Raw genomic sequence first — 11,198 nt, 5'->3', positions numbered from 1 at the left:
GCACTGGCCCTGGATTCAGGAGAACCTGAGTTCAAATCCAGCCTCAGACACTTGACACTTCTTAGCTGTGTGACCCTGGGCAAGTCACTTAACCCTCATTGCCCCACAAAAACAAAATCTAACCACAAAATTGATAAGAAAGAAGTTAAGGAGGTGAATAGAATTTCACAAAAGTTATATACGACATGCCCCTGGAGAAAACTGAATAGAAATAGAAAGGAATATACCTTTTTATCCATGGTACAGGGTACCTACACAAAAATTGACCATGTATTAGAGCATAAAAACCTTACGATCAAATGCAGAATGTTAGAAATATTAAACACATCATTTTCAAATCATGATGCAATAAAAATTATATCCCATAAAGGGCAATGGAAAGATAAATTAAAATTTTATTGGAAACTAAATAATCTAATTTTAAAGAATCAATGGGTTGAGGTAAGATGGTAGAGGAAAGGCAGTTACTCTCCTGATCTCTCCCCCACACCCCTCCAAATGCCTTTAAATAATGTTATAAGACAATTCCTGGAGCTGTAGAATGCACAAAAGGACAGGGTGAAAAAAACTTCCATCCAAAAACAACTTAATAGGTTGGCAGGAAAGGCCTATTGTTCAGAGGTGAGAGTAGAGGACAGTTCACTGTGCCAGTGTATATTGGGCCCCATCAAACCAAGAGCAACACTTGAGAGCCACTGAATTAGCAGCAGCAGTGGTTGCTTCTAGAGCTCTCAGTCCACAGACAGTAAGGGGGTCGAATAACTGGTTAGAAGGTGATTATGGGGATCTCTTTGCTGGCATTGAGACAAGAGTCTGTAGCTTTGCCTATACTCAGATCCAGATTGCACACCAAAATGGCAGTCCAAGGGTGCACTAGCACACAGTGCTTGTGGTTACAGCAGAGCAGGCACCTTACTTACAATTTCAGGGCAGAAAAGAAAGTTTGTGGTCATTCACAGACAAGAGCACATTCAGTAAGAGTAGTAAACACACCTCTCCTTAGATCATACCACCTTGGAAGAACTGAAAACTTACAGGTCCCCAGAAGTATCTCTGAAAATAACTGCACAAAACCTCCATTTGGAATAGCATGCATTCCACCCTGGAAGAAGAGCCCTACTTTAACAAAGAATTAAAAGACAAGAAATAAGCTGGGGAAATGAGCAAAGTACACAAAGAAATTTGGCCATAGAAAGTTACTATGATGACAAGTAACATCAAAACACATGTTCAGAAGACAACAAAGTCAAAGCTCCTATATCCAAAGCCACTGAGAAAACTATGAATTGGTCTCAGGCAATGGAAGGACTAAAAAAGACTTTGAAAATAAAGGAAGAGAGGTAGATGGAAAATTGGGAAGAGAAATGAGAATGATGCAAGAAAATCATGAAAAAGAGGCAACAGTTTGGTAAAGGAGACACACACACACACACACAAAGTGAAGGAAACAACAATTTAAAAACCATAGTAATTACTCAGGATTTGGCAGCTTCCACATTAAAGAATCACAGGGCTTAGAATATAATATACCAGAAGACAAAGGAGTTAGGTTTGCAACCAAAAATCAACTAACCAGAAAAATTGAATATATTCTTTCATGGGGAAAATGGACATGTAATGAAATAAAGGACTTTCAAGCATTTCTGATTAAAAGGCCAGAGCTGAATTAAAAAATTTGACTTTCAAATACAAAACTCAAGAGAAACAGAAAAAGGTGAAAAAGAAACAGGAAAGAAAAACTATAAGAAAAGCAATAAGGTTAAAATGTTTATATTTCTGTATGATAAGATAATATTTATAAGTCTTAACTTTATTATAAGAACAATTAGAATGAGTATATGTAGAGAGATGACGTGGTCATAAGGTGATATTGAAAGGACAATAATATTTGTAAGTCTTAACAAGTTTATTATAAAAGTAATAAGGAGTATATGCAGATAGAGGGTGTGGTTATAAGGTGACATTGATGGGATAACACCCCCCAAAACAAAATAAAGTGGAAAGAAAGAAATTACATGGAAGAAGGAGGGGCAAAATTGAATGGGGTGAATTGTCCCAAAGACACACACACAAAAGAAGCATGAAAGAACTATAATAATAGAGAGGAAGATGGGGGAGATGGACAAACATTAAATCTTATTCTCATCAAAGTTGGCTCAAAGAGGGAATACTAATCACATTCAGTTAGGTATCTTACCCTATAAGGAATTCATTTTACCATATAAGGAAGTTTATAAAGAAAAGTGGATAATAGAAGAGGGAGGGGGGGTACAAGGGAGGGGATATTGGGGAAGGTGGTGATGATAAGTAAAACCCTTGTGAGGAGGGAAGGGGGGAAAGAATGAGGGGCATAAACAGGTAAAAAATAGCATGGAGATAAACAATTGGTCATCATAACTATAAATGTGAATGGAATGAACTCACCCATTAAATGGAAGGAAATAGTAGAATGGATTAAAAAACAAAATCCCACAATATGTTGTTTACAAGAAACAGATCTGAAGCAGAGAGATATACACAGGGTACACATAGGGGTCTGGAACAGAATGTATTATCTTTCAGCTGAAGCAAAGACAGGAGGGGTAGAGATCATGATTTCAGACAAAGCCAAAACAAAAATAGATCAACTAAATAGAGATAAAGAAGGAAACTATATCTTGCTGAAAGTTACCATAGACAATGAAGTCATATCAATACTTAACATATATGCACCAAATGGTATAGCATCTAAATTTTTGAAGGAGTAGTTGAATGAGTTACAGGAAGAAATAGATAATAAAACTGTCCTAGTGGGAGACCTTAACCTTCTCCTCTCAGAACTGGATAAATCTAACCAAAAATTATATAAGAAAGAAGTTAAGGAAATCAATAAAATTCTTGAAAAGTTAGATATGATAGATCTCTGGAGAAAACTGAATGGGTATAGACAGGCATATAATTTCTTCTCAGCAGTACATGGCACATACAGAAAAATTGACCATAATGCAATAAAATTACATTCAATAATGGACAATTGAAAGAGAGATTAAACATCAACTGGAAATTAAATGATCTGATCCTAAAAAACAAGTGGATCAAAGAACAAATCATGGAAATAATCTATGATTTCATTAAGAAAATGACAACAATGAGACAAAATATCAAAATTTATGGGATGCAGCCAAAGCAGTTCTTAGGGGCAAATTTATATCCCTAACTGCTTACATCAATAAAATAGAGAAAAAGCAGATAAATGAAAAGAGCATGCAACTAAAAACAAACAAGCAAGCAAAACAAAAAAAACCCCTAGAAAATGAACAAATTAAAATTACATAATTAAACACCAAATTGGAAATCCTGAAAATCAAAGAAGAGATTAAAAAAATTGAAAGTAAGAAAAGCATTGAATTAATAAACAAAACTAGAAGCTGGTTTTATGAAAAAGAAAACAAACAATAAAATAGATAAACCATTGGTTAATTTGATCAAAAAAAAAGGAAAGGAGAAAACAAAATTATTAGTATCAAAAATGAAAGGGGTGGAAGCAGCCATCTGACAGGGTAAGTGCGCGCCAGCATGGGGGCCTACAAGTACATCCAGGAGCTGTGGAGGAAGAAGCAGTTGGACGCAGGCGGTTCCTGCTGTGCATATGCTGCTGGCAGTACCGCCAGCTTTTGGCCCTGCACCGGGCACCCCGGCCCACCAGGCTGGACACGGCCCGCCGGCTGGGCTACAAGGCCAAACAAGGTTATTTCATCTACCGTATTCATGTTCATCCGGGCAGCCGAAAGCGCCTGGTACCCAAGGGTGCAACCTATGGTAAACCTACGCATCACGGTGTCAATCAGCTGAAGTTTGCCAGGAGCCTTCCAGTCCATAGCAGAGCTGTCCATAGCTGGCCGCCACTATGGTGCCCTGAGAGTCTTGAACTCCTACTGTGTCAGTGAAGATTCAACCTACAAATTCTTTGAGGTTATTCTTATTGATCCATTCCATAAAGCTATCAGATGAAACCCCGACACTGAATGGATCACCAAGCCAGTGAACAAACACAGAGAGATACGGGGGCTTACCTCAGCCAGCCGGAAGAGCTGGGGTCTTGGAAAGGGTCAGAAGTTCCACCATACCATTGGAGGGTCTCCTCGTGCTGCTTGGAGAAAGCACGATACTCTCCAACTTCATCAATACTGCTAATTGGTGTTCATTAATTTGTAAAAGTAATGTTTAATAAATGGAATTTAGGGAAAAATAATGAAAGGGGTGAACTCACCACCAATGAAAAGGAAATTAAAACAATTATGAGGAACTATTTTGCCCAATTATATGCCAAGAAATTTGACAATTTAAATGAAATGGATGAATATCTATAAAAATAAAAATTACCCAGATTAACAGAAGAAATAACATTTAAATAACCCAATTTTAGAAAAAGAAATTGAACAAGCCATCAAAGAACTTCCTAAGAAAAAATTCCCAGAATCAGATGGATTCACAAGCAAATTCTACCAAACATTTAAAGAATAATTAATCCCAATACTATATAAATTATTTGAAAAAATAAGTGAAGAAAGGGTCTTACTAAATTCCTTTTCTGAGACAAATATGGTGCTGATACCTAAACCAGGAAGAGCCAAGGATCATACATTATGATCATGTGGGATTTATACCAGGAATAAAGGTCTGGTTCAATATCAGCATAATTGGCTATAATTGATACCAAAAGCAACAAAAAATGGGATTATCTCAATAGATGCAGACAAAGCCTTTGACAAAATACAGTACCCATTCCTATTAAAAACACTAGAGAGAATAAATAGAAATAAAAGGTAGTTTACCTTAAAATGATAAGTACTATTTATCTAAAATCACCATCAAGCATTATCTGTAATGGGGATAAGCTAGAACCTTCCCAGTAAGATCATGAATTAAACAAGGATGCCATTATCATAATTATTATTCAGTATTCTACTGAAAATTGAAGGAATTAGAATAGTCAATGAGGAAACAAAATAAAACATTCTTTGCAGATAATATGATGATATACTTAGAGAAAGCTAGAAAATCAACTAAAAACCTATTTGAAATTATTGACACCTTTACCAAAGTTGAAGGATATAAAATAAACCCATATAAATCATCGGCATTTCCATATATTATCAACAAAGTCCAGCCACAGGAGATAGGGAGATTCTATTGAAAATAACTGTAGACAATATAAAACACTTGGAAGTCTACCTACCAAGACAAACTATATAAATATAATTCCAAAAACCTTTTTTTTTTCTTCACACAAATAAAATCAGATCTAAATAATTGGAAAAATATCAGTTGCTCATGGGAAGGCCTAGCCAATATAATGAAAATGACAACTCTACATAAATTCATTTGTTATTGTTTGTCCTTTGCTCTCAAAGAGGACCATGACATCAGGAGGTAATGACATGAATTGCAGTGAACTGGATTTAAGTGAGGGAGGGCTGTGCAAAGTCATCAGCCTCACTCTCTCCTCCAGAGCCATCTGCGTCCAGTGGAAAGATACACATCAGGATAACTGGAAATGGTCCTGGATATTTGACGCAATTGGGGTTAAGTGACTTGCCTAGGGTCACACAGCTAGTAAGTCTAAAGTATCTGAGGCTTAAGTTGACCTCAGGTTCTCCTGACTCCAGGGTTAGTGCTCTTTCTACTGTGCCACCTAGCTGCCCCTAAACTAATTTGCTTGTTCAGTGCTATACCAGTTAAACTACCAAAAATTATTTTATAGAACTAGAAAAATGATATGTTCATTTTGAAGAATAAAAATTCAAGAATATCAAGGGAATTAATGAAAAGAATTGCAAGGAAGGTGACCTACCCATCCCAGATATCAACTATATTATAAAGTGTCAATCATCAAAATTATGTGGTACTGGCTAAGATAATAAGTGGTGGAACAGGGGAGTAGAGTAGGTACATAAGACAAAGTAATAAATACAGAGTTTCTCTATGTTACAAAAGACCCAAATTTTTGGTATAAGAACTCACTATTTGCAAAAACTCTTGGGAAAACTTGAAAACAGTATGGTAGAAACTAGGTATAGACAAATATCTTTTGCAATATACCAAGATAAGGTCAAAATGGATACATGACTGAGACATAAAAAATGATACCATAAATAAATTTGTAGAGCAAGGAATATTTTCTCTGAGAATCCATAAAGAAGGGAAGAATTTATGATGAGAGATAGAGAGCATTATGAAATGTAAAATGAATAATTTTGATCATATTAAATTTTAAAAGTTTTGCACAAATAAAACCAATGTAACCAAGATTAGAAGGAAAACAGAAAGCTGAGAAACATTTTTATAGCCTGTCTTTGATAAAGGCCACAGTTCTCAAACTTATAGAGAACTGAGTCAAATTTATAAGAATGAAAGTCATTTCCCAAATGATAAATGGACAAAAGATATGAACAGGTAGTTTTCATTTGAATAAATCAAAGCTATCTATAGTCATATAAAATGCTCTAAATCACTATTGATTAGAGAAATGTAAATTAAAACAACTCTGAGGTACCAACTCACACATATCACTGCCTAATATGAGAGAAAAGCAAAATGATAAATGTTGGAGAGGTTGGGAGAAAATTAGGACTCTAATGCAGTATCAGTGGATTTGTGAACTGACCATTCTGGAGAGCAATTTAGAACTATCTCAAAGGGAAATCAAACTGTGCATACCCTTTTATCAATAAAATTATTAGGTCTATATCCCAAAGAGATCATAAAAAATGGAAAAAGACCTATATGTACAAAAATGTTTATAGTATTTCTTTTTATGTTGGCAAAGAATTGAAAATTGAGGGGATGCCAATCAATTGGGGAGTAGTTGAATGAGCTGTAGTATGTGAATGTAACAGGATACTATTGTTCTAGAAGAAATGAAGAACAGATTTCAGAAAAACTTAGAAAGACATGTAAATTGATACAGAGTAAAGTGAGTAGAACTAGGAGTATATTGTACACAGTAACAGCAACATTGTGTGATTATTAAATATGATAGACTTAGCTCTTCTCAGCGATACAATAATCCAAGACACTTCCAAAAGATTCATGATGGAAAATGCTCTCCACATCCAGCTCCAATCCCCCACCTAGAAGAGTGCTATAAATATCATGAGAAAGAAAAACTTTTTTATGCCTAAAAATTATCATTCGAGTTCAAGGAACGTATATGCTCTCTGTAGATCTGTCACAGGTCTTGTTCATTCTAAGAACCAAGTGTCTCTTCCCATGCCCAGACAGATATGTATGAACAAATTTCATGAGAAAAAATTTTCAGAATTATTTAACATAGTGAATATTAAAAAATTGACCAATATAGAGAAATGCTAAATCAATTGATGGCCAGGAATAACTAAATATTAGAGCAGAAAACCACCTGGAAAGTCATATAACTGAAGTCATACATCCATACATGTTTTGGGATCATCTTTACATTTTTCCTACCCATTAACTTATGAGGAAGCCCATTCCACTTTTTGACAACTAATAATAAGGTTTTCCTTAGATGAAGGCTAAATATTCCATTCTCCATTTTCCTAGCTTCACCTTTTGTGGCCAAAAGGATCATTTGTTTGTTTTTTAATCAGAAAAGTATTTTATTATTTTCCAATTACTTATAAAATAATTTTCAACATTTGCTTTCATGAGACTTTTAGTTCCAAATATTTCTCCATCTCTCCATTCCCTCCCCCTCTCCAAGACAGAAAACAATCTGACATGTGTTATATATGTACAATCACATTAAACATATTTCTGCATTAGTCATGTTGTGTAAAAAGAATCAGAACAAAAGGGAAAAACCTCAAAAAAAAAAACACAACCAAAAAGCAGAAACAGTATGGTTCAATCTGCATTCAGAATCCACAGTCTTTTTTTTCTTGATGTGGACAACATTTTCCATCATGAGTTCTTTGTAATTGTCTTGGATCATTGCACAAATGAGAAAAGGCAAGTCTATCACAATTGATCATCACACAATGTTGCTGTTACTATGTACAATGTTCTCCTGGTTCTTCTCACTTTACTCAAAATCAGTCCACTTAAATCTTTCCAGGATTTTCTGAAATTTGCCTGCTCATCATTTCTTACAGAACAATAATATTCCATGACATTCATATGCCACAGCTTGTTCAACCATTCCTCAATTGATGGACATCCCCTCGGTTTCCCATTCTTTGCTACCACAAAGTTGCTATAAATATTTTTGTTCATGTGGTTCCTTTCCCCTTTTTTATGATCTCTTTGGGATACAGACCTAGTAGTAGTATTACTAGGTCAAAGGATATGCACAATCCCATAGCCCTTTTGGGCATAGTTCCAAATTGCCCTCCAGAATGGTTGGATCAGTTCACAACTCCACTAATTAGTGTTCCAGTTTTTTCACAGCTTCTCCAACGTTTATTATTTTTCTTTTTTTTCTCATATTATCTAATTTGATAGGTCTGTGTTGGTACCTCAGAGTTGTTTTAATTTGCATTTCTCTAATCAATAGAGACTTAGAGCATTTTTCCATATGGCAATAGATAGTTTTGATTTCTTCATCTGAAAACTGCCAGTTCATATCCTTTGACCCTTTCTCAAGTGGGGAATTATTTGCATTCTTATAAATTTGATTTAGTTCCCTATATATTTTAGAAATAAGGCCTTTATCAGAAACACTGGCTGTAAAATTTGTTTCCCAGTTTTCTGATTCCATTCTCATTTTGGCTGCATTGCTTCTGTTTGTACAAAAACTCTTAAATTTAATGTGATCAAAATAATCCATTTTGCATTTCATAATATTCTCTATGTTTAATTTGGTCATAAATTGTTCTCCTTTCCATAGATCTGAGAGATAACCTATTGCTTCCTCTCCTAATTTACCTATGATATCACCCTTTATCTCTAAATCATGTACCCATTTTGACATTATTTTAGCATACAGTGTAAGATGTTGGTCTCTGCCTAGTTTCTGCCACATTATCTTCCAGCTTCCCAGCAGTTTTTGTCAAATAGCAAATTCCTTTCCCAGAATCTGGAGTCTTTGGGTTTATCAAACAGTAGATTTCTATAGTTATTTACTACTGTGTCTCCTGTGCCCTACCTATTCCATTGATCTACCACTCTATTTTTTAGCCAGTACAAAATAGTTTTGATGGCTGTAACTTTATAGTATAGCTTCAGATTTGGTATGGCTAGCCCACCTTACTGTGCTTTTTTTCCCATTAGTTCTCTTGATATTTTTGACTTTTTGTTCTTCCAGGTGAATTTTGTTATTATTTTTTCTAGCTCTATAATATAAGTTTTAGGTAGTCTGATTGGTATGGCACTGAATAAATAAATTAATTTAGGTAGAATTGTCATTTTTATGATATTAGCTCAGCCTATCCATGAACAATTGATATTTTCCCAATTATTTAGATCTGATTTTATTTGTGTGAAAAGCATTTTGTCATTGTGTTCATAGAATTCCTGGTTTTGTCTTGGCAGGTAGACTCCCAAGTATTTTATATTACCTACAGTTACTTTAAATGTAATTTATCTTTCTATCTATTGCTGCTGAGCTTTGTTGGTCATGTATAGAAATGCTGATGATTTATGTGGATTTATTTTATATCCTGCAACTTTGCTAAAGTTAATTCTTTCAAGTAGTGCTTTACTTGATTCTCTAGGATTCTCTAAGTATCCCATCGTATCATCTGCAAAGAGTGAAACTTTTGTTTTCTCCTTGCCTACTCTAATTCCTTTAATTCCTTTTTCTTCTCTGATTGCTAAAGCTAACACTTCTAGTACAATATTAAATAATGGAGGTGATAATGGACATCCCTATTTCACCTCTGTTCTTATTGGGAATGCCTCCAACATAGCCTTGTTACAAAAAATCTTTGCTGTTGATTTTAGGTAGTTACTTCCTATTATATTAAGGAAAACTCCACTTATTCCTATGCTCTCTAGTATTTTTCATAGGAATGATTGCTGCATTTTGTCAATAGCTCTCTCTGCATCTGTTGAAATAATCATTTGCTTTTGGTTAGTTTTGTTATTGATGTGGTTATGTTGATAATTTCCCTAAGGTTGAATGAGCCCTGCATTCCTGATGTAAATCCCACCTCATCATAGTGCATTATCCTGGTGATGAATTGCTGTAATCTCCCTGATAGTATTTTATTTAATATTTTTGCATCAATATTGATTAGGGAAATTGGTCTATAATTTTCTTTCTCTGTATTGACTTTGCCTGGTTTAGGTATCAACACCATATTTGTGTCATAAAAGGAATTTGATAGAACTCCTTCTTCATCTATTTTCCCAAATAGTTTGTATAGTATTGGAATTATTTGTTATCTAAATGTTTGATAGAATTCACTCATAAATCTGCCTGGGAGATTTTTCTTAGGGAGTTCATTGATGGCTTGTTCATTTTCCTTTCGTGAAATGGGCTTATTTAAGGATTTTATTTCCTTTTCTGTTAATCTGGGCAGTTTATATTTTTGTCAATATTCATCCATTTCATTTAATTGTCAAATTTATTGGCATACATTTGTGCAAAATAGGTCCCAATTATTGCTTTAATTTCCTCTTCATTGGTGGTGAGTTCACCTTTTTCAATTTTGGTACTGGTAATTTGGTTTTCTTCTTTCTTTTTTTAAAGCAGATTAATTAAAGGTTTATCTATTTTATTAGTTTTTTCATAGACCAGCTCTTAGTTTTATTTATTAATTCAATAGCTTTCTTACTTTCTATTTTATTAATCTCACCTTTAATTTTCTGAATTCCCAATTTGGTGTTTAATTGGGGATTTAAAATTTGTTCTTTTTCTAGATTTTTTTAGTTGCATGCCCAATTCTTTGATATCCTCTTTATTTTATTCATGTAGGCATTTGGAGATATAAGATTTCTCCTAAGAATTGCTTCGGTTGATCCCATAGGTTTTGGTATGTTTTCTCATTATTGTCTATGATTTGTTCTTTGACCCACTCATTCTTTTTTTTTTTTTTTCAGGGCAATGAGGGTTAAGTTTCTTGCCCAGGGTCACACAGCTAGTAAGTGTTAAGTGTCTGAGGCCAGATTTGAACTCAGGTCCTCCTGAATCCAGGTCTGGTGGTTTATCCACTGGGATACCTAGCTTCCCCAAATAAAATCTATTCATTATTTTTTTTTTTGTGGTGAGGCAATTGGGGTTAAGTGACTTGCCC

General features: G+C 34.5%; 1 pseudogene; it reads left to right on the top strand.

Moving 5' to 3' along the window:
• The first annotated feature begins 3,555 nt into the window (after positions 1-3,555).
• Positions 3,556-4,173, top strand: LOC122738982 (annotated as a pseudogene).
• The last annotated feature ends 7,025 nt before the right edge of the window (positions 4,174-11,198 follow it).

The sequence above is a fragment of the Dromiciops gliroides genome, chromosome 2, assembly GCF_019393635.1.
Source record: "Dromiciops gliroides isolate mDroGli1 chromosome 2, mDroGli1.pri, whole genome shotgun sequence".
Lineage (NCBI taxonomy): Eukaryota > Metazoa > Chordata > Mammalia > Microbiotheria > Microbiotheriidae > Dromiciops > Dromiciops gliroides.
This window is presented reverse-complemented; position numbering and strand designations above follow the sequence as displayed.